Source organism: Taudactylus pleione, unplaced genomic scaffold (genome assembly GCF_031769625.1).
Source record: "Taudactylus pleione unplaced genomic scaffold, aTauple2 ptg000032l, whole genome shotgun sequence".
Taxonomy (NCBI): Eukaryota; Metazoa; Chordata; class Amphibia; order Anura; family Myobatrachidae; genus Taudactylus; species Taudactylus pleione.
Window position 1 is genome coordinate 31,195,740 of NW_028284434.1, and position 25,584 is coordinate 31,221,323.

General features: G+C 44.6%; 1 protein-coding gene across 1 annotated transcript in view; it reads right to left on the reverse strand.

Annotated features, from left to right (window-relative positions):
* The window catches only part of PRKAR1B (protein kinase cAMP-dependent type I regulatory subunit beta), a 246,294-nt gene that overhangs the window by 24,485 nt on the left and 196,225 nt on the right, over positions 1-25,584 (reverse strand). The gene's annotated exons all lie outside the window — the stretch shown is intronic.

Here is a 25,584-nt window from a genome sequence, read left to right on the forward strand (position 1 = left end):
ACAGAGGGGTGCAGAGAGGGGGGGGGGAGCCACAAGCGGATACTACTTACCCAAGTCCGGCACAGCTCCCCATCCTCAGCAGCCCAGCACACGTTGCTGTGTGCTGGGCTGCACTGGGAGACTGTCTGAGGCTGCTAAAGCAGCAGCCCGAGCAGTCTCCTATGCCAAAGGGGGCAGCGATCACGCTGATCGCGCCCCCCATTGGCTGTGCGCCGGGCTGAGGGGCACACAGCTCCCCCCCAGTCCGGCCCAAGATGCTGCAGCATGCAGATGATGGTCGTTCAGTGTGCATGAACGACCATCATCTGCAGATATATCTGTCAGGTGTGTACCTACCTTTAGGTTACGGGGTTAAATTCACCTTCATTTGTAACGCAAGCCTTCTGTACAAATATATAAGTGTCAGCTCCTGACAGTGATCTGATGTGGAGCTGCTGCTTTTGAAAGCAGCAATTTAAGAGCTCTCTTCTAGACAGCATTTATCTTGCTAATTAATAATTAATCATTCTGTGTTTTAAAGAGATGATCACTGTGATAGCAGAGTGTGCCTAAGGACGTGCCTTCATTAATCAGGACAGAATATACATGTTGTGTGTATATCCTGGCTGGCGCGGGCAGTGCCGAGGGAAACTCTCCATGTTACAGAGCAGGAGAATAGTCTTTGCAGTAAACAATAACACAATGTAACTTCTTTGGAAAGCAAAAAGTTTTATGGGCAAAATCTGCCATGCGATCCAGACAGCTGATCCGACAAGTGCTTGTTTTCCTAACAAATGGGCTCTATTCAGCAGTTGCCCCCTAGGGGATATGCTTGTGGGGGAATCCTTATTGGAAAAGACCCACAGTAAGATAGCGCATGGAGACATACATAATTACACTAACTTATTTTATTGGCCGGACTGAAAAACAAATACACAGTAACATAACTTGTTTAGGCAACATGCCATAGTCTAAAAAAACATTAACACTGTTATTTTTGCTATACCCAAAATATTGTATTAACAGAGTCACACATTGCATACAGTATCTAATGTGATACCCAAAAGTGCAACTGCTGCTTGCCCAAAGAGGAGGCAGCCATTTTGTGGACTGTGCCAAGATGACCAAGAAGGCAATCAGCCAATTCACTTTCGGAACTGCAAAAGAAGTAAAGTTTGATAATGTTATCATATCCTTGTAGTGAGAAACTTTATTTTGGAGGGGGTGATTAAAGATGCCTAAAGCTGGGTACACACTGAGTCGATGGGCATTCGTTCCGACATCATAACAAATGCCCTGAATGGGGACTGCCTGTCCACACTTGAACAAGTTAATGAATGACAGAACGATCACTGTTTCGTCCTTCAATAACTTACCATAGGTCGCTAGCGATGTCGTCAGGTTTGGTGTGCAGCACATCAGTCCTAGCGACCGAAGGAGAGTCCAATTGCTGGTACACACTGAACGATGGAGGCAATCTGTTGTTACGAAACAGCATATCGGCCGGACATCGCTCCAGTGTGTATCCAACTTAAGGTATAATGTAGCAGACATTTATTCAATTGAAATTATCACTGAGGAAAAATATGCAGGGGTATTGAGTTTTCCAAAAAAAAGGGGAAAAAAAGGGGTATGTTCCCATGGGGAAGGGCCATGACATATCTGATTTTTCCTGTACAATGATGAAGGGGTACCGATCCTGTTGTACCACTGTTATCCAGGTATAACTGCCAAATACAGTGTGAATCCAAAGGCTGCATTGATTAAATGTATGTATTAAATAAAAGAAGATGTGACTGAAGGTGCGTGGGATGGTGCAGGGGCAGAACTATGGGAGACAATGGAGGCGCCTGCCGCCGGGCTCCAGCACTGAAGGGGCACCTCCTCCATTGTCCACAACATATTCACCCCACTTAGAGCTGTAACTATTTACCCAGAGTGTACAGTCACAGCTGCCCAATACATGGCACCCCTTCCTGGCGCCTGAGAAGCCACCATACACTAGTGGAGAGCTCCATGTCAGACCATCAGCTGCTGCCTTCGTCTATCTATAGCCTGTCTGCATGCGAATTGCTGACGGGGGGGACACCAAATTATAACTTTCCTCCGGGCATCTGGGGTGAACTTACGCCACTGGGAAGGTGGCCAGATGGAGGGGGAGTTGGCCAGGGAGGAGAGAGGGGCAGCCAGGAGCTGCTGGGGATAAATGAAAAGGAAGCTACAAGTGAAAATGATTATAAACAGAAAATTGACAGGCCCAAACTGTGCCCCCTGCACAGCGGTGCTCTGTGCCATGGCATGTGTTGCACCACCGTAGTTCAATAGTTTTCAAAGTTATGATATAAAACTGTTCTTAGTATCTCCTGTGCTGGGCACAATTAAGCACTGTGCGGCTGGTGACCTTTTCAGCCTAGTATTGGTCATACATTTGTAATACCTGATAAATTAATGATTGCTCCTACATCCTTACTGCAACCTGTTACTGACCTTTGCCTGTCCTCAGATAACTCATTTATCTGACCCCTGTCTGTACATCCAACATTGCTGGACAGGGTATCAGTGTTTGCAGTCAACTATTGTCTACCAAATTATTTGTCTCAAATGAACTGTTTCTAGATCTTGAAAAGAGGACCAAAAACAAATTTAAAAATAAAATAAAACACTAGAAAAACCCTTTATTAAATCAGTTGTGTAAGTTACAGTCAATCACATTAATCCATTTACTGATGGCTGCATCCACAAGGGGAATGGGCCGGCTCCACTGCATAGGCCCCCCATAATCTGGTCATTCAGCCCAGGTGTATGGTCATAAAGATTCACAGATGCGAATGGGCCACATAAACAGATCTGCTGATGTGTGACTGGTTAATAATATACATTTATTAAGTTGTCATGGTGTACCCACATTGTGGAATAGAGAAGAGGTGCCAAGACTTACAATTGTAATATTCATTTTAAAGCAGATGGCCACCATGAAACAACTTTCATTCCTAGCTTGTAATTACACTGCAGCAACTTTAAGTACAGTAAGTGCAAAGTTTTTACTTTATAACTTCCTTCTGTACTTTATTCATCTCTTCAGCCAGATTTACCTTTATTTGCATTGGATATGGCAAAACTCATTTGTGCTCTCTTCATTAGACTCAAAATAGCTTTATGTTGTAGCATAGGACAATATAAAATCAACAACTATGCTATAACGATATGAAAAAACAATGCAGAAAAAAAGATAAATCAGTATAATTAAAAATGTACGTAAAAGTTGCAGCAGAGCATATACAAATCAATGGAACTAAAATTGACAGGTGGAAATCCCTTTCATTTTGGGCCATACTACCATGCAGTGTTTAGATGCTTTGTAAAATTCAGACCCGCTCGCTAGATGCTTTTGCACGCAGCCGTCAGCTGCCAAAGTGTGCAAATCCGGCAATCCCATGGCAAGGGTTTAGCATGCCCTCTATGTCTTGGTGTGCGATCGCGGTGTGTATTTAGACGCCCACCAGCCTGTCTTAAGACGACCACTTATACACGTCATCTCCAGGAAGTGCATGCAACAATCGGTACCATCGAGTACCATCGGAAGCGTACGCAGCACTTGTGGCTGACCATACCCTACCGCAAGCACTGCGAGTGCTTCAGTGTGCAAATCAACCATGCGACGTGTACTATGACGCTGCATCTTAATTATGCATGCCTCTGAAATGGCGTTAAGACGCTCAGACACGGCTGCGTTCGCACCACCACTCCCCCGTTTCCATCGACCATCCCGTTACCACCAACAAACGTCTCGTCCTGTTAATCTAGCTAGCGAGGCGTCTATGCACAAGGGGCAATCGCTCCGCGATCGCATGGACTGGTTTGCATACGCGTACTGCGATGTGTACGCATGAGCACATTGCAAACATCGGCAGGCTACATGCGAACGCAGCCTAGCGAGCGGGTCTGAATTGGGCCCTAAGGGCCTTATTCAGGGATGGACGCTCATCCTGTCGCGGCTGCAATTCAGTACACAGCGGACTTGCGAAAATATGCTAATGACTTAGCTGATGTCTTGTGCACTGAGACGCCCATCTCCGGTGTTTCGCATCCGCCACTTACGTACAAAAGCAGAAACATTGGTTGCGCTTCGAATTTCTGAGTTAGCCTATTCTCTATCAGACAGAGCAGGTCTACTAAGACACAGGGGTCTATCCAGCGGCAAATGAATTTGCCGAGGCTCACTGGGGCATGCTAAGAAAACGGTCCAGTCATGTCTGCGTTTTTCTAACCACCTCCAAACGCTGACTACCTGTCACACACTTTGCAGATCACTCCTTTCTATGGCTGCCGTCGCTAATCCAGCAATGCAACATTGCGGCTGTTGTGACGCATGTGCAGTGGCAAAAATAATCGCTCCACTGCGTCCAATACCGACACTGCATCCATCTCTAAATCAGGCCCTAAGTAAGAGACAAGTTTGCCTGGCTACCCTAATTCATTTTTAAGCTGAATCTAATGGTTTCATTTAGTTAAACATAAAAATGAGCCTTATGCGTGCACACAAGAATGTGCAAAGCTACAGCTGTGTTTTGTACTAAAGGAGGCGGCTGTTGTTTTGTAAATGAAAATAGAGTTTAAGACCTGCACATATAGGCAATGTGACTAATGTTATGTGAGCCACATTTTTACATGGCGGAAATGGATTTAAACTCAACTCCGAATCACATTTAAATGTTTCCTTTCAGTTATAAGGTGCTGCGGGATGACTTGATTACAGCTATAAAATGATATCAGTGTGTCGCTTCAAGTATGTCTTTCAGTGATTCCCAGCCGCGGTATCTGGGTGTTACCATGACAGGCGCTTGGATACATTTGTGTGTTACAATGACTGGCTGTTTCTGTCACAAGAGTTGAATGTAAAAGGGGTAAAACTGTTAAATTATTTGAATATATGCAATGGAGATTATGGGCCTAGTTTGAGCTGAGTATAAGGGCACGTGTGAGACGTCTTGGTGCAGAATGGGTACATTATGCAAGTGCACAAGCTGTACATTGCACTTCCGTGCCCTTGCGATTGTGCTCAATTATGGCTATCCCTAAAACCTGGACTGTTAGTGTGCCTTGAGGACCGTGGTTGGGAACCCCTGATGTATGTGCTAGATTAAAGTTTGCTCTCTAGACACAAATGGGGCATCTTTATTTTCAACTATAGTTCAGGCTCTATATATAAAGTAAATTTCACGATACTTGTCTGTATTTGAAGACGCATTTCAGGGAGACTGTGAAAGCAGCACCTACGAGCGCGCAGTTGGACATCTGAGAGGCGTGCCATAAAATGTACTTACATCGCCATGTAAACGAGCCCCAAAGCAGTTAGTAAGATCTACTTGTAGATGAACACTTTTCAGGGTTTGCTCATCCCTTGTAATGTGTATTACAAGGGATTCCATATAATTGGCCACGAGAAACCTTATATGAAAATACATGTAGCCGTAGGGATCATTGTGCCTTATAGCAAATTCAGAGAAATGCCACTGATTATACCATTTGAATGTATATAGCTCTGATTTCTTTTTATTCTAAGTATATAACAGCTAGATAATGGGGGTAAGGTGCAATCAGAGAGATAGCTGGACTCTTCAGGGAGTCAGGGATTGCTACTATATCAGGGAGTTTCCCTAACAATCAGGAAGAGTTAACAAGTATGAATTACATAAATTCGTAATACATTTTGGTATTTCTTTTTTCTAAAGACAAATATTTATAATGCGTTATTTTCATTTCTTTTGTAGAAAAAAACAGATTACACGGCCATGTCTGATAACAAAAATAAAAACAAAATGAAACTGTTAATTTCCTTGTTGGGGACTGTACATCTGTTCTGGCTGAAGCCTGCCAGAATGTAATTCTTTATGACAATAACCATTGCATGGCTCTTAAAAGTTTTTCCTGCTTGTGCCAGGAAGCTCATATGGGATAATACCGTGACCGTGTACTCGGATACATTCCACATCTGTCCAGTCTGGGAAAGAAGGAGCTGGTTGTGTGAACCTCACTGGGAAACCAGATCTAGAATGGTCTGAAATTTCCTCTCAGGTTCTTGCAGGTTTTAGACACTCAGTACAACGTGAGAGCTGAAATTACCAGAATTAGAAGCAAATGCTGATAGATTTATCTGGCTATAGAATGTCAGACATAAAACTGCTGTATACACATGTGGCTGCTGTAGAGGTTATCTCCATTCTTCATCTACTTATTGTAATCATATACTTCCGTCCACACGTAATCTGTAAACGTATTACCAATATACAATGGCAAATAATTTGTTGGAATGCTGGAGTGCTGGGGATGATTACAGGTTCACTGAGGATACTGCTGTAAATAATAAATATTGCTTGAAACGGTACATTTAAATTGCCGGCGGACGTGATCCCGGACGTCGATATACCGACACCAGAATCCTGCCGCCCGGCAAAATGCAGACACCGCATCCCGAACGCCGGAATCCCGAACGTAAGGATCCGGGTAAGTATTATAATTTCTCCGGGGATGCGGGGGGGGGTTAGGTTTATGGACCCCCGGGGGGAGATTAGGGTTAGGCACCCCCCCTGGGAGGGTTAGGCTACGGGGAGGGGAGGTTTAGGCACCACCAGGGGTCATTATACCCCATTTTTTTAAGGGAAAAACTATTAAAAGTTATGTTTTAAAATAAAAAAACATTTTCATATCACATTACTGATATCATAAAAGACTGCCCCACACAGGAATCTCTTGCTGTAAATTGGCCTTGGCCAATTACTATTTTGCTTTGAGTACTTGCTATTCGATTCCTAGGAGCACCTCCAGTTAAGAGACTCAGGGGGTCATTCAGACCCGGTCGTTAGCGCCGATGCGCTCGGACCGGGTAGATGGCCCCCCACAGAGCATGCGCACGACGGCGCCAGCGCCGTTGTGCGCATGCGTGAGACCCGCTACGACCGACAGCGCCGGTCGTAGCGGGTCTCGATCCAAAGGGGGCGAGCTGTCGATGTTGATTGACAGCTCGCCCCGTTTGGAAGACGGGCCGGGGGGGTGGCAGCCCAAACGGGGGCGTTCCCATGGGAACGCCTACCGTTTGGGGGCGGCCCCACTGACATCACTAGTGATGTCAGTGGAGAGCTTCTGGCTCAGACAAAGCCGATAGCTCTCCGGGGCTTACGACAAGGGAGACCCTACCCTAGGGTCTCGTCGTAAGCCCCGATGGTCGCGATGGTCTTGACCATCGCAACCATCACCTTAGGCGGTCATAAGGCTGTGGGAGTTAACCTACAGCCTTACCACCACAAAGGAGGACGTCTTGAAAATTCAAGAGGTCCTCCCCTCATTCAGACCGACCGCACGCTCTGTGCGACCGGCTCTGAATGAGGTCCTCATTATCTATACAATATGATAGAATTGCTGGTTCCTCTAAATATACTATTTGATCTTTCTATCAAGTGCAGGAAATACATCTTTCTCCCAGTTGAGTAAATGGCTATCACTATACTGTATGTATACTGTATATAGCAGGACAGAAAACATGTTGCTCAGATACTGCAATGTGCAATGAACTCTCTTGTTAAATGTTTACCACATGTCAAACCAGAAGAAGAGTGCCTATCTGACTAGTCAAGGACTAGATATATATATATATATATATATATATATATATATATATATATATATATATATATATATACATACATATATATATACAGGGCAATATTTCTGGATCTGTGGGTGGAACTACTGGGAATGAAGCTATAGGAATAATATATATATATATATATATATATACACACATACACAGTCCTTACAGGCGGCACTTTGAATGAATCAATGCAATACAGGAATAGTGAGAAAATCACCGACGTTTCGGATACGTCGGTGATTTTCTCACTATTCCTGTGTTGCATTGATAAATTCAGAGTGCTGCCTGCTGTAAGGACTGTATACGTGGGGCCATAGTTTTGGCCCCATCTGGAAGGCACCTACAACGCTGTTTGTATATCTGGGAGTGCCACCCTTGGGGACTCTATAATATATATATATATATATATATATATATATATATATATGTATTTAGAAAAGAAGGCACTCAAGAAGGACTTTAAAATTAAACTTATCTTATGGACATTTTGACACAGGAAATTACATCATAGTTAATGAGAGGTTCAGGAACTGAATTCCTTCTTGTTCCTGCTGAAAAAATATCACTATATATATATATATATAATTATATATATACTGTGTATATATATATATATATATGTATACTGTGTATATATATATATATGTATAGAGAGAGAGGAGAGAGAGAGAAGAGAGAGAGAGAGAGAGAGAGAGGGGGGGGGGACAGATAGGGAGATCCCCTTCTAAGAAGCACATTCTGCTGTGAAACGCGTTTGTGGGAAATGCTTGTGGAACAAACAACCCCTCCAGCTAGCTGGAAATCATGCCCTGCAGCTCTGATCAGTACAGCAAATGGAGAGGATTGCACACTGATTTGCAATGCTGTCAAATCCTGACTAATAGATAAGTGTTATGTTACACTTTTTATTGTCAAATAAATTATATCTACTCACTCCTAGAAGTTTCTGTCTATTTTGGGACTGTCTGCACACCACAGACCGGCAGGCGGAAGCCACTTAACAACTGAAGCTGGAGGCTTTCACAATAAAATATAGCAAATCTAAAAAAATATAAAGCCTATAGCGAAGCTTTATGCTCACCTTTCTGTAGTTTTAAAAATATGGAATCTCCTCAAATACAGTTATGGAGTTGAGCGATTAATGGTAAAGGGTACATATAATTTATGGTTATAATGTTTAGAATCAGTTCAAATCCCGATGCCGGCAGACCGACAGCAGTGACAATACCGAAAGGGGATTTAGGCAAGTATAACTAACCCTACTTCCCCCCCTAACCCTCCCTTAGGGGTGCCTAACCCTAACTTTCCCCCCTACTGCCTAACCCCCCTAAGTGCCTAAACCTAACCCCTCTGTCACCGCAGCCTAAACCTAATTCTCCCCCTGGGGGTGCCTAACGCTAACCTAACCCTCCCCCCCGCCGCTATCCGAGCTTACCTTCGTTTGGTATGCTGGAATTCAGGCTCCCGGCACAGGTATGACAGGCGTCGGTATTTCGATGCCTGTCGTTAGTACCCTGCTGGGATATGACAGTCGGGAAGCCGGCGGTCGGCATTTCGACCGTCTACTTCCTGACTGCATCCCATTTTGTTTAGCCCCAGTAGGAGCATGGTCTTGTCTTATACAGAAAAAATAACCATGAGAAGTAGACTTTTGTAATACAGTAATACTCGTTGATGTAACCTGACATGGCTTAGGTTCTGGGTATGGGAATGCACATGACCTGGTAAGAGAGATATAGTAATTGGAATTAACTTGATTGCATAATGAAATTGATGGTGTGGTGGAAGTTTTTCTGGTAAAAGAAGGCATTTCAGTAGGTTTTCAAGACAGGTACCCAAACAAAAAGAAACACACAATTTGAGGACATATTGTTGGGTACAATTGAAAGATACATATTTAAAGATTCTGCCATTCTAAATAATACACAAAATAAAGCAGTTATTAAAACAAAGGGCAGGGAGGGCAAAGCTCATGTGACAGATTACGATATATACTGGTATCAGTTCTCCACTATTCCACCTGAACTCCCAAGTCAATGTACAGTATGAGATCCAACGGTGACCTGATTAATGTAATTGCACCGTGATAAGTAACAACAGACTTGCTGAGGTAGATAATAATCAACCAGTCTCGCCAAAGAAATGCAGTGAAACTGAATGCAGAATATGGAGAAAATAATTACTATCCAATAAAGATAAGACCCTGAGAAAAATCTTAAACTTGATTGCATACTGTTTAGGGAACCTCTACAGCAGCGTTTTTCAACCACTGTGCTGTAGCACACTAATGTATCGCGACAGATTGTCAAGTGTGCCGCGAGATCAGCAAAGTCAGAGTTGACTTTACTTGTATTGCTGGCCCGGGCAGTGTTGGGCTTTTCTGGGAGGCTCAGGCACTCTCGGGCCGTGACCTATGGAGACGCAACGGCATGACATAGGCCACACATGCCGTGTTGCACGCCCGCCTGCACACTGCTCCTAGCTCTGCACTGTGTGCTCAGTCACTGAGTGTGACTGAGCAACCCCAGCCGATGAGGGACAGGACAGGGACGACAGTGAGCCTTCTCAGCTGGTTATTTTATTTTTTTCTGTGGGGGCCAATGTAATTTTATTTTATTTTTTCCTGTGGGGAGCAATGCGATTGTTTTTTCTGTAGGAGCCAATGTGTATGTTTGCTTTCTTTCTGTGGGGACCATTTTGTTTTTTATTTCTGTGGGGCCATTGTGTTTGTTTTATTTCTGTGGGGGCCATTGTGTTTTATTTTTTTTCTGTGGGGGTAATGTGTGTGTTTGTTTTTCTGTGGGGGCCAATGTCTGTTCTTTTTTCTGTGCATGGCCAATTTGTGAGAGTTTTTTTCCATGGGGGCCAATGTGTGTGTTTTTCCCACTGGGGGATTGATAGTGTGCCTTAGCAATTTTAAAATCTTGTTCGGTGTGCCGTGAGTTGAAAAAGGTTGAAAATCACTGCTCTACAGGCTCCATAATAATGCGGTGATGAGGGTATCTAGGAGGAAGAGAATACTGTATATAGGAACAGAACGCGCACAAGAGATTTAATGATATACTCATAAAGCATGCACCTGCACGTGGACAGACCTCCTGATTCTCCATTAATCAGAGTGGTCAGCAATGTATTAACAGCAGTGTCCATTGCAAAATATCAGACTGTGTGTAATAAACTGTAACTGATTGTGTGTGTGGACCGAATGTGTTGCAAGTGATTGGCACTGACTCTCTGTTACAAGTCGCGGTCACAACTTGTTTCCTTCCAGCGATTTACCTCCCTCTGGCGGTGCTGTTCTAGTTTTGTTGGTTGCTAGGCGAACTGGACGCCGCAGGATGTCACGTGCTATCTACAACACAGGATGATTGGTCCCTTCCCCTATTTGTGCACGCTGACCCTTTGCTGCAACGCCGACTATAGCGTTCCTTGTGGATCTCTTGGCTCTGCTACATGGTCAGCATTCCTGTAGCCTTTTCCTTTGCATTGTATCCAGCAATATCGGCTTTCCAGCCACACCACCAGCTCCCAAGCTGCTACCGGCTTCGTTGCCACTCCATCGGCTTCCCAGCCGCACCATCAGCTACCAAGCTGCTACTCTCTTCGTTGCCGCTCCTTCGGCTTCCCAGTCGCACCATCAGCTCCCAAGCTGCTACCGGCTTCGTTGCTGCTCCATCGGCTTCCCAGCAGCACCATCAGCTCCCAAGCTGCTATCGGCTGTGTTGCCACTCCTTCGGCTTCCTAGCCGCACCATCAGCTACTACTGGCTTCGTTGCCACTCCATTGGTTTCCCAGCCGCACCATCAGCTCCCCAAGCTACCACCTGCTTCGCTGCCGCATCACCGGCTCTCCAGTCACACTACCGGCTCTCAAAGACGCATCTCACCACCGGCTCACAAGCCACACTACCGGCTCTCAAAGTCACATCTTACCACCGGCCACCAAGCCGCACTACTGGCTCTCAAAGCCCAAGCTCACCACTGGCTCCCCAGTCACACTACCGGCTCAAAGCCGCATCTCACCACTGGTTCACAAACTGAACTACCATCTCTAAGCCGCATCTCACCACCGGCTCTCCAGCCACACTACCAGCTCTCAAAGCTGAATCTCACCACTGGCTCTCCAGCCACACTACCGGCTCAAAGTTGCATCTCACCACTGGCTCTCCAGCCACACTACCAGCTCCCAAAGTCACATCACTGGCCAGCAAGCCAGTGCATCAACTCTTCAAATTGTACTACCGCACCATCGGCTTCTTAGCTGTACTACGGACTTTTCACCCAGTTTCCAGTATCTTCTGCTATTCTCTGTTTTCCGAAGGTAGCCAGTGTAAACCTCTACATTGAGTATTAAGTTCAGGCAGCCACTTAAGTACTGGTGAACGTCTTCCAGTACTAAGGGAACAGCGGGTGGCTGTTAGTGGGGGAAGACCTCGCTAGCCTGGATTCTAGAGGTTTACACGGAACAACCTAGGAATCCGTAACACTCTCCTGGTAAATATTGTCTAATGGGTCAATTCACTAGGGATACACCCAGAGACATGCTGACACAGGAAGGACATGAGGGGGAGTCACAATCATGTTCCGAGACAGGTTAGGGCGTAGGATGAGAAGTACGTCACACATAGTAACAGGGATGGTGGAAGACAGGTAAGGGCGTAGGATCAGAAGTAAATCACACAAAGAAACAGGGATGGCAGGGCGTAGGATGAGAAGAACGTCACACAGAGATACAGGGACAGGGCATAGGATGAGAGGTACGTCACACAGAGAAACAGGGATGATGGAAGACAGGTCAGGGCGTAGGATGAGAAGTACGTTACACAGAGAAACAGGGATGGTAGAAGACAGGTCAGGGCGTAGGATGAGAAGTACGTCACACAGAGACACGGGGATAGTGGAAGACAGGTCAGAGCATAGGATGGGAAGTACGTTACACAGAAAAATAGGGATGGCAGGGCGTAGGAGAAGTACGTCACAAAGAGACACGGGAACAGGGGGTAGGATGAGAAGTACGTCACACAGAGAAAAGGGGATAGTGGAAGACAGGTCAGGGCGTAGGATGAGAAGTACGTCACACAGAGACATGGGAACAGGGCGTAGGATGAGAAGTACGTCACATAGAGAAAAGAGGATAGTGGAAGACAGGTCAGAGCGTAGGATGAGAAGTACGCAACACAGAGAAACGGGGATAGTGGAAGACATGTAAGGGCGTAGGATGAGAAGTACGTCACACAGATACAGTGACAGGGCGTCGGATGACAAGTACGTCACACAGAGACATGGGGATAGTGGAAGACAGGTCAGGGCGTAGGATGAGAAGTACGTCACACAGAGACACGGGGACAGGGTGTAGGATGAGAAGTACGTCACACAGAGACACGGAGATAGTGGAAAACAGGACAGGGCATAGGATGAGAAGTACGTCACACAGTGACACGGGGACAGGGCGTAGGATGAGAAGTACGTCGTACAGAGATACGGGGATAGGGCATAGGATGAGAAGTACGTCACACAGAGAAAAGGGGATGGTGGAAGACAGGTCAGGGCGTAGGATGAGAAGTGCGTCACATAGAGACACGGGGATAGTGGAAGACAGGTCAGGGCATAGGATGAGAAGTATGTCACACAGAGAAAAGGGGATGGTGGAAGACAGGTCGGGGCATAGGATGAGAAGTACATCACACAGAGACACGGGGACAGGGCATAGGATGAGAAGTACATCACACAGAGAAAAGGGGACAGGGCATAGGATGAGAAGTACGTCACACAGAAAAACAGGGATGGCAGGGCGTAGGATGAGAAGTACATCACACAGAGACACGGGGATAGTTAAAGACAGGTCATGGCATAGGATGAGAAGTATGTCACACAGAGACACGGGGACAGGGTGTAGGATGAGAAGTACGTCACACAGAGACACTGGGATGGTGCAAGACAGGTCAGGGCATATGATGAGAAGTACATCACACAGAGACACGGGGATAGTGGAAGACAGGTCAGGGTGTAGGATGAGAAGTACATCACACAGAGAAAAGGGGATGGTGGAAGACAGGTCAGGGCATAGGATGAGATGTACATCACACAGAGACACGGGGACAGGGCATAGGATGAGAAGTATGTCACACAGAGACAAGGGGACAGGGTGTAGGATGAGAAGTACGTCACACACTATGAAAAGGGGATTGTGGAAGACAGGTCGGGGCACAGGATGAGAAGTACATCACCCAGAGACACGGGGACAGGGCGTAGGAAGAGAAGTACATCACACAAAGACACGGGGACAGGGCATAGGATGAGAAGTACGTCACACAGAGACACGGGGACAGGGCATAGGATGAGAAGTACGTCACACAGAGACACGGGAACAGGGCGTAGGATGACAAGTACGTCACACAGAGACACGGGGACAGGCATAGGATGAGAAGTACGTCACACAGAGAAAAGGGGATGGTGGAAGACAGGTCAGGGCGAATGATGAGAAGTACGTTACACAGAGACGCGGGGACAGGGCATAGGATGAGAAGTACGTCACACAGAGACATGGGGACAGGGCATAGCATGAGAAGAACGTCACACAGAGACACGGGGACAGGGCATAGGATGAGAAGTACGTCACACAGAGACACGGGGACAGGGCATAGGATGAGAAGTACGTCACACAGAGACACGGGAACAGGGCGTAGGATGACAAGTACGTCACACAGAGACACGGGGACAGGCATAGGATGAGAATTACGTCACACAGAGAAAAGGGGATGGTGGAAGACAGGTCAGGGCGAATGATGAGAAGTACGTCACACAGAGACGCGGGGACAGGGCATAGGATGAGAAGTACGTCACACAGAGACATGGGGACAGGGCATAGCATGAGAAGAACGTCACACAGAGACACGGGGACAGGGCATAGGATGAGAAGTACGTCACACAGAGAACAGGGGGTGGTGGAAGACAGGTTAGGGCGAATGATGAGAAGTACGTCACACAGAGACGCGGGGACAGGGCATAGGATGAGAAGTACGTCACACAGAGAAAAGGGGGTGGTGGAAGACAGGTCAGGACGAATGATGAGAAGTACGTCACACAGAGACGCGGGGACAGGGCAAAAGATGAGAAGTACGTCACACAGACACATGGGGATAGTGGAAGACAGGACAGGGCATAGGATGAGAAGTACGTCCCACAGAGATGCGGGGACAGGGCGTAGGATGAGAAGTACGTCACACAGAGACACAGGGACAGGGCATAGGATGAGAAGTACGTCACACAGAGAAAACGGTATGGTGGAAGACAGGTCAGGGCGTAGGATGAGAAGTACGTCACACAGAGACATGGGGACAGGGCATAGGATGAGAAGTACGTCACACAGAGACACGGGGACAGGGAATAGGATGAGAAGTACGTCACACAGAGAAAAGGGGATGGTGGAAGACAGGTCAGGGCGTAGGATGAGAAATACGTCACACAGAGACACAGGGACAGGGCGTAGGATGAGAAGTACGACACACAAAGACACGGGGACAAGGCATACGATGAGAAGTACGTCACACAGTGAAAGGGCATGGTAGAAGACAGGTAAGGTTGGTAAAAGAAAATCAGAAGGACAACTGATCAGCAGGCACAGGGATAGTCAGTAACGATATAGGCAAATACACAGAAGGTCAATGAAACAGAATATCTGTTGCTCAGACACTGTACGAGTGCATTGATATGTCTATATCAATTTGACACTTGTTAACATTAGTGGCCAAGACCCCAATGTGTGGCCACACATCTGTACAGAAGAATGCATCACCGGGAACCAGAGTGAAGTAATGTAGCTACCAGGATAATATGCAAGGTAAGCCCCTCACATCCTATTAGTATAAAGAGAGAGAACAAGAAGAAAATTATCCCTGACGAAAAACAGCTTTTGAGCCTTGTATTACTGGATTGTGATATACAGTCTGCAATATTTACCACGTACTAAAACATTTCTATAATTCTGAAAAATATCTATGTAGTTCTTGTTTAAATAAATAATCTGCGCATAAAAGAAATATTCCAAGTTTCATGTGACTGATGTTCCTGCCAACTGTGTGCACACAAAGGTAAGCTATAAGAATCTGAAGCTCATCTCTGTCATTGTCAATCTAACTTCCCATGATTCCCTGCATGTGACCGGCACTCGATATGTTTAATCTTCCTTCACACACAGGATTCCACCGACGGTGAACCTTGGAGACTCCCATTTCTTTTAATACAGAAGTCTGCAAGCGATTATCTTATGAAAGACTCATGATAGAAGAATGCTCTTGTATCAACATTTTTTTTTCCCCCCAAGCTCCAACATGTTTCCTATTACAAACGCAACTGTGATGAGATCACTTTTTCTCAGGTACTCGGGTCATTTTCTCGATCAAAATCTGCTGCGGCCCACGATGATCATTGGGATCTGCGCTCAGCAGAGGACGTACAAATGTTCACAGATTTCTTTCCCCTTCTTTAACAGCGGCGCCTCATGAAGAGATAAAGCAGCGTGGAAAATTGGCACCACACACAAATAGTTACCAACCATTTTTTTTTCTTTATGGAACAGCTGTTGTAATCTGGAGAACAGCCACATCAGAATTTCCCTTGCCAGCCAGTGTTGCTCTTATATCCATGGAAATGGGGTGGATCGCAAAAGCCTCTGTAGTGGGCGAGAGAATAGTTCCCCTAAAACGTGTTGTTGGCTGCCAAATCACATCATAATCATTCATACTGTGTGCCATTAATTCAGGAGACTCCCCCAAGATAATTTATTACTTGGACCAGTTTAAGGATAAAGAGGTACCTGAGCGTATGTAGTTGTAAGTCACTTGTATATTTGCTGTTGTGTGCAATTGCAATTACTAGTTGGCCCCAAGAGTAGGATTGTGATTATATAACTCATCTATAAGGCACTTAAAAAAAGGAGGTATTTACAGTTCTCTATGTATATAATAGTATGTGATGAACAAAATTACCCCAGAACCTTACAGGCTATTAAAACGCTATCAAGAAAACACGCACAGGGCTGCCAGCTACTATAGAGGTCATTGCAACTATTCATATCCTGGTTGCCCATCTGGTGTCCTGGAGCTGTATGCACTACGGGGCTGAGGCAGGGTTGCTGGCAAAATGGGTGCAACAGATTTCTGGCCATATGAAGTACCGTGCACATCTCAACACATGCACGCGTCCACATCAGCAGCAAATGCGCCTGGTTTACTACAGGCCATCGTCATCATCTGCGTTACTGAGCTGTTGAAGTGCAGAGGATCAGCCTCTTAACAGGTGTATAAGTGAGCTTCTGCAGGACCGCAAGAGTCGCAACTGCAAGAACATGTATTTATGGTTCCCGGCCTACGTTAGGCCACCTCTTTCCTTCTCTCTGTAGTCATAGGAAGTAGTAAGCGTCAGCTGCGTGCTGGTCTGCAATGGCTCACGTACAGTACACTTGTTCACTTACAGTACTTAGCATGCCCAGAAGAAAATCACAGATACGCAGCACAACTGGCCTGGTACTCACTCTGCATGGTACATCTGTGAACGTAGCCCCTATCTCACTGAACGAGCTCTTTTTTATTATATTTTTATTTTTTAGGCAAAGAGTAAATATCAAAGTGTATTAATAACAAAAAGTGCACCCCATGCTGTAGTGAGACGACTGTATGTAGTCTGCCTTCGCACTACACCATAGATATATCATGTGATGGTAATCTGGAATCCATGTAGCTCAAAATGCATTCAAATGTGATAACAAAACGCTGCATTTTTTAGCTTTGAAACACTGATGCTTTGTCTGAGAATAACATTGACAGCACTGGTTTATATAGGAGTTTCCAGATGCAGAATAAGCTTTGTATAGTCCTTTCCCTGTCCATGGTTCTGACATGGCTGTTTCCCATTTACTTCATAATAAGATAAACTACCACACACAAAGATCATGTTCATGGGGCTCAGGTACAGTTAGATGCATGTCTGTTTTATTCGTGCAAAATACACAATACTAAATGTATGCATGTATATGGTTATAGAGCTTTTTATGCATCTTATTACTCCTTACAACTGTAGAGGGAAACGGGGAAGGAAATGGGGGAGGGGGTGGTGAGAGTGAGCATAGACCTAGTCCAGTGAGGGAGTGTCAATGTAATTGCTATTGAGGTACACCTGGACAAAGACACACATACAGTACACCTGTCAGCAGACTGACTATAGTTTCTTAGATGGGCGTCCAAGTTTACCATTATTATGGGATCCCAAGTGTTATTGTGACACCGCTCAGTGACCTCAAAGGTGGTGATTACCACAGAATGCATTGTATATATGACAATCAAGAAACCCCAAAATACATTCTGAAGCTCCGCGCAAGGTCCGGTACTTCAACAGATGGTAGAGTCTCTAATTTAGGCTGGAATCTAGGCACATGTGCCCAAGTTGAGGCCCACGTTGAGCTATGTGCTAGACCTCTTGTATATGCATTATGCGCGCAACCGTGCCATTGTCCGTCGCATCTGCATGATCAGAGGATATCGTTATCGATTTTCTGACGACCAGGCGATATGTTTAACCTTATATAGATTATGATCTAACGACCAAGCAATGCAATGGAAACCATTACTTTTAAGAGTCACAATAGAATGTCAAACTAATGCTTGGACCCTAATCTAAAAAGATTGTTGGGCAGCATCATATGAAGCCATCATGTCATTGTTTATCTTTCTGCTGGAAAGTGATGTGCCGATCATGTTCTGCACTGAGATGCACCATTTATAAAGTGTAAATCTGTGTCCAGTGCAAAATCACCTTTGAATTTTCCGTTGGGCCTCAACTTGGGCACATGTGCCTAGATTCCAGGATAACTTAGAGACTCTACCACCTGTTGTGTAGATTCCACCTTTGGTGCATTCATTTGCAGAGCAAGATGGAGGAAATTGCAACGTAGTACCAGTTTGCAGAGGCCTAGGGAAGGAGTGAAAATGTCATGCTAAGCATGGAACGGGAGCACCACTGCTCGTAGTTACGTGAATCAGTGCAAAAAAAAGATTTCATTTTGAGGAATGAGATTTGTAAAATAAGATAAAAGGGGTGGGAAGGTAGGTACATAGCCATTTCCAATCTGCATAAAAACACTTAAGCGGGGTACACATTAGACTATGGGCAAACGGTGCCATGGTCGTCCCGGTTTCCCTTGAATTCCCGATCAAACGATATAGTACATACACATTGTGCAATCTTTCAAACGACCGAAAGATATATCTTGTATCGTTTGGTCATTAGATCATTAACTATATAACGTTAGACATATCGCCTGGTCGTCCGGTAGTGCGTACACCCTGCACGATTTGCAGAAAATCGATGACGATATCCTCAGATTGAGCAGCATATACGGCAGATCTGAAGATGCGACAGACGACGGCGCGGATGCACGTGTAGTGCGTACACACTGGACAACTTGAACGATTTATTGTTTCGAGCAGTCATAAATAAGACAAATCGTTTAAAAAAATCATCTGGTGTGTACCCAGCTTCAGACTTTGCACCAGCTTTGAGCTTGTGCTATACTTTTAATATGATGACTTCCAGTTGCACAGACAACTAATTTTCTAAGCATAATATAAGAAAAATTTAAAACAAACAAAAGTGCCATATGTACTAAAGGCAGCCCCAATTTATACTCACTCACATTATTAATTTAAGCCAATGGTTCTCAATACCAGTCCCCAAATACCACCAACAGGTCATGTTTTGTGGATTTCTTTAACAATGCACAGGTAGAGTAAGTTAATCTATTTTGCTGGTTTAGTAATTATCCCACCTGCTTCCACGGACAAAAATCCCCAAAGATCCTCAAAATTGTTGGTTGAGATTGAGAACCACTGATTTAAGCTAATAATAAGGCTAAACTGAGCAAAATTTCATTGTATTAGATATGAGGTGATTTTTGCACAATGTGCCTCTGGAGCGTATTACTCCTCTATGCACACATCTACTTTTTGGTGAATACTCCTGCACACTGTCCATGTATATTGGTGCAAGATCAAGGTGCAAGCTGTAATTAACGGCTGGTATTGCGCCCGGTTGTGAGGAGGCTCCCGCTCTCCTATTTCTAGCTTGATGAGGGACTTCCATAGGCCAGGCCCCATTTTAGCTTTTAGTTCCAGAACATCGGTTCCAAACATGAACATGTATTTATACTTACTGTGTTACTCCTTGTTATTCTTTTAGATTGTTGCTTTTCTATCAGGTTGGGAATTAGTCATTTTACTCAACAGAAAAAGTTCATATGACCAATATACCTTTGCTGTCTGTGACAAGATAATTACTTGCGTGCTCTGCTTATTCCTTTAACATACACATCAATCAAAGCAGAAAACAACTTTACTTAGAAGACTTCCTTTGGTGAGACATTGTCTGTCAACACTGAACCTAAATTAATTTACATGTCTGTCCTTTTGTGACAATCCAAACTGATTTATGTTCTTCCCAAACTAAGATTAGGTTTCCTAATTCGAGTCAATCAAAGGTAAGGAAATCTTTGCTTGAATTATACTGTAAATAGAGAATTTAGGGGTTGATGTATCAAATAGTGAAGAGAGCGGACCATTAGAAAAGTTGCCCATAGCAACCAATCAGCTTTGAGGAAGCATTTATCAAGTACATTCTATAAAATGTTAGGTACATGCTGATTGGTTCCTATGGGCAACTTTTCACTGGTCCACTCTTTTCACTGTTTGATAGATCTACTCCTTAGGCACCTATTTACTACTATAGTAGTGTGATCATTTCACCTAAATTCGCACTGCAAATTTAGGAATTATTGCGAGAATGTATTAACATTCTCAAGCAGGGACAGAGCTTGCGAGGAAGCTCTGTCCCTGCGAATCCTCACTGCACAATTCTCAATGTATTTTTCTCTGCCACAAAGCTGATCACAGGGGGCCAGCTCCTGGCCATGATCTGCCTGTCAGAGCAGAGCAGGAGTCGGGGAACCCTGCTTAACCCCATCTCCAGATGGCATTGTTATAGCAGGGCTCCCACCCGGTATTTTTTCACAATTCCCTTTAGTAAATTTCAAGCAGATCGCATGTCCCATTACATGTATGGTAAATGCGATCTGCTTGCTAAAGAAATGCAAATTACAGGGCTTGGAGTAGTTTTTAACGAAAACTACTCCAATTGCCTTAAAATACATTTCAGTGAAAAAACTAAAATAATGTGAAAACACAATTTTTCACATTATTTCATTATTTTAGTAAAAAAAAGATTGATAAATAGAGCCCTTAGTGTTTTGCTGAAAACTGACATGAAATGTATTAAGTACAGTTCAAATCTGCAAATCAAGGTTTGCTGTCAGTATTTAGGGTTGGATTTAGATTTTGTTGGACAACATATAAGATGATAAACATGCTCTTTGGTGAACTAATCAATGAAAAGGTTATTTCTATTGTAACAAACAGCATGGGCAAGAAGCGGCAAGTCGTGGGTCAGATAGGGCAATTGCCAAGGGTCCCCCAAACTTTTGTACCAAAGCGTGGCATTAAGAAGAAGAAATAAAACAGGTTTGGATGCATAGATTTATTTTGGTGAGTTGTAGCACGACCACACTGCGTCAGTGAAAAGCACCTTTGTGATATCATCATTGGACAGCTATATAATCATTGCTCCAAATAGTAACATCACTGAATCTCCCCTTACCACTTCCACAGTGAACTTTGGCCCTCATTCAGAGCCGCACGTTACCAACAGTACGCTTGTTGCGTTCCGATGTTGACTAACCGCGCATGCGTCGGTGTTACACTGCGCATGTGCGTACGGCAGATTGCGAGCTTTTTTTCTCTCGTTCCTAAAATAGCGTACAGGAAGTGACATGTCAAATGTGATTGACAGAACAGGGCGTTTTTGGGTGTTGACGGGGGTGGAGATGGAAAAACGCAGGCGTGGCGAGGCGTTTTTGGGGCGTGCATACATTAGCAGATGCGAACGTCAAATGTGTTCGGACCGTCACATACGTCACTGGAACATCCTCTTTCCCTTCAAAATGCTCGCACAGTTTAGGGTCTGGATTACTCGACCACATTGGCGATGGCCTTCTCCTCCGTCCCGGGACTCCATGATGTTGCAGCGATTAATCGCGGGTGGACACAAAAGCAATTAGTGTTGTATTGAAAACCGGCTTGGTATGTGTTTGGAAAGCAGTTTATTGGGATAGCACAAAACCGTACGCAGGTGGAAATCATAACTGCTAATGTCAGGATTACACAATCAATTGGCGTACATTTTTTGGGGTTTTTTTTGGCCTCAATTTGTTGTTTATGGCCTATTGTGACAATAATGTCACCATGTTTTAATTAGCTCCCCTTTTTTTTTTTACTGTGGAATTTGCATCGTTATGTGATTTTTTAAACGTTCCTTCAAGAGGCCTTTTTGGTAAAAAAATGAAATGGTTTTTTGTGTCAGTTTTTGCCTTTAGGGCCAGGATTAAATGTAACCCATTCGTACAATAATGTCACAATACAATGTCAGATTTTTATCATAAATTTATTGTTTAAACACAAACCAATTGACATAATATTTTGTTTTCTTTTTTTCTGGCAAAGATACTTTTTAACAAAAATAAATAATCAATAACTGCTAACATAAACGTACAAAAATAAATTAAAAACATTTCACAAGAAAGGAGAGGGAAGTTTTGACCAGAAAGGAATATGAGCCAAGCACAGAAGGAGTGTGGGAAAAGTCGCCATTGCTGTCACCGTTTTTTCACCCGTTTGGATGGGGGAGGGTGGGCGCCAGACCGGGTCCGGGATGCCATCGGGCTGGCCTGTCCAGAGGCAGATGTTGTGGCCTCTGGACTAGGCACAGGGCTAGGCACATTTGGAGGATTGGCTGATGTTGTGCCAGAGGTGGAGGATCCTGATGTTCCGGCAGGAAGGGAGGTCGGCTCCACCATGTGCTGGCGAACGAGCTGCTCCAGGGCATCGGCGATGCGGATGTTGGCCCTGGTATTTTCCGCAGCATTTTGCTCCAGGGCCTCAGCCACCCGTATCAGACTGGCGTCCATCCTCTGCAGAATCTCCGTATGGAAATCCGATTTGAAATTGAGTTCTGTGAGGAGGCCCACTGCCTGCGAGGGGGCACGCCCTGGACTGGCTTCTGCAGGGTCCTCAGCCGGATGTACTGGTTCCTCCCCTGCAGAGCCAGCAGAAATTCTGCGGCCAAGGCTTCCCTCTGGAGCAGACTCATCCGCCTGTGTCTCTGTTGGAAAAATGAGAAAAGAGTCACATTAGAATCTACATATTGGCACAATAGCATTTCAGAGTTGGTGACATCACAATACTTACCTGGGCCAACATGAGGAGCCGCAAAGTCTGGCATGTCAGTATCCATGTTGGACACGCCAAACACCTCCACAGGCTGCACACACCCCTGTGCCAGCTCTTCTAAATCCGTCAACTCCAATGACACAGGGGTGGGACCCCCACCTGTCCCCCTTGCATGCCTAGCCCTGTCCGCAAGTTTTTGCTTTAGGCGATATTTGAAGTTGCCCCATCTGTGGGGAAAAATGGAAGCCATTATCCTTTGGTTTAAAATGGGGTTTGTTTTTAGGGGGGGCAAGGGTTTACTTACCGCCGTTTGACATCCCGGGCTAGACGGACATAATCACCCACCCTATTGACAGCAACGGCTACCTCTTCCCACATTCTCCACTTCTGGCTTAGACTCATATTCCTGTCTGCCTGTGGCAGGATGTCCACACACTTCTGGATCAAAACCTCCATCTCCTTTCTTGTGAAATGTGGCTGCCTTTTTTTTTTGCCCGCTTTGGCCGGAATACTGGGCCCAGCAGCCTCTTCCATGTCATCCTCCTCACCTATTTGTGTAAATTTACAGAATTCACAAATTCACAACTTGCCTAATCTTATGTTTCAAATTAATCATTGATAGAATATGCATGAAAAACTTACCGCCTGACTCTTGGGCATTTTTTCCCTGGTCTGTCGCCATGTCTGAGGTCCAAACAAGAAATACACCAGAATTTGAATGTGTTTTCGTGACGTATTTATACATGCGTCCTTATTTTGCGGCCGCATCATTGATTGTGCGGCCCTATGATCCATCCTTAATTTGTGCGGGAAACGAAACACTATTTATGGCTTGGTGTGTCTCAAGTCGAGGTGGCGTTTTTGGATTGTTGGAGGTTATCTTGGCTGGAGTTTATTGATTGCGTAGAAAGGAGTTGGCGGTTGGAGATTCGTTTGTTTTTTAGATTTGCGTTTATTTTTTCCGTTATCTTTGTTGGTTTATATTTTTGGGACCTCGTTTCTTGATTGGGTAAGTTTTGGGAAGTCTAACTTTTGTTCAATTGTTGTTTCATTGTGTTTCGTATATTTTGTAATTTTTGGATCCATAATTTCTTCTATTTTAGATTTTGTTTATTTTCGACCCCAAAGACCTTTTGATTTTGAATCTTAGATATTTGCTCTTGGTAAGTCCATTTTTTATCTTGTATTAGCGAACTAATTAGCGCATTTTTAGTAGTTACTCTTGTGACTTGTATTAGCGAACTAATTAGCGCATTTTTAGTAGTTACTCTTGTGACTTGTATTAGCGAACTAATTAGCGCATTTTTAGTAGTTACTCTTGTGACTTGTATTAGCGAACTAATTAGCGCATTTTTAGTAGTTACTCTTGTGACTTGTAGTAGCGAACTAATTAGCGCATTTTAAACAGCTTAATAATCATTCTAAATTTTTGGTGGTTTATCTTTCGCTTTTTGAGCCAACATTACGTCCCGTTTTGATGTACTGTGTTAAATGTAGCTTTGCGGTTTTGCTAAATGGGTGTTTGGCATATTTTAACTTTGGTCTAGCACAAAATTTATAAACAAAAATGCACAGAGTGAAATGTGTCAAGTAATTTTGTTGTTTATTTTCAGTTTGGACGTATCATGACAATACCCCGGCATGTAAGCAGCAATGGATGGTATCATCAAGCTAAGTTGTTTTAATATAGTTTTGGGGTGGCTCAAAAGCCTTACTTTGAAATCTTTGAATTTCAGGTTGATCTGGGGCGGATTGTTCTGGCCATGGTCCCGGAAGCCGACCAACCTCAATCTCATCCCAGGCGTAGGCATCGTAGGCATGCAAGGCCCCAGATATTTCGAACACGTGTCACCCTTTTTGGAATGCCCGATGATGAGGTTTTAAGACGCTACCGTCTACCTCCCAAAATCATCATAGACACTCTCTCATTAATAGAAAGTGATCTTGAGCGGCAAATTGACAGTCCAACAGCAATACCACCACTGACGCAATTTATGGCGGTGTTACATTTCTGTGCCTCAGGATCGTTTCAAACAACGGTGGGAATAGTGGCGGGCATCTCCCAATCCTCCTTTTCCCGGATCCTGAGGGCAGTGATGGAGGCACTTTTCAAGCACCTCCATCATTTTATTCAAATGCCTTTGGATATGGGTGCCCTTAGTGTGGCCAAGGCCAATTTTTACCAAATAGCTGGCTTCCCACACATCATAGGGGTTGTGGATGGTACTCACATACCACTTCAGCCTCCAGCACGGCTGGAGCCAATATTTAGAAACAGGAAACACTATCACTCCCTGAATGTAATGGTGGTATGTGATGCCTCCCTCCAGATCCTGTCCCTGAATGCTAAATTACCAGGAAGTGCACATGACTCCTTCGTCATCCGGCAATCAGGGATATGGCAGAAACTAACCAACCTACAAGCTGGTGATGCGTGGCTTCTGGGTAAGTGGAGACCTTTAGTACATAACAATGTTAAGCTTGATACACAGTGTTCCTGATGTTGTCTCTTATTTTTCACAGGAGACAGTGGATACCCTTGCATGTCCTGGCTGCTCACTCCTTATTTGGCTCCCACACCAGGCCCACAAAGTGAGTATAATTCCGCACTTACAGCCACCAGGCAAGT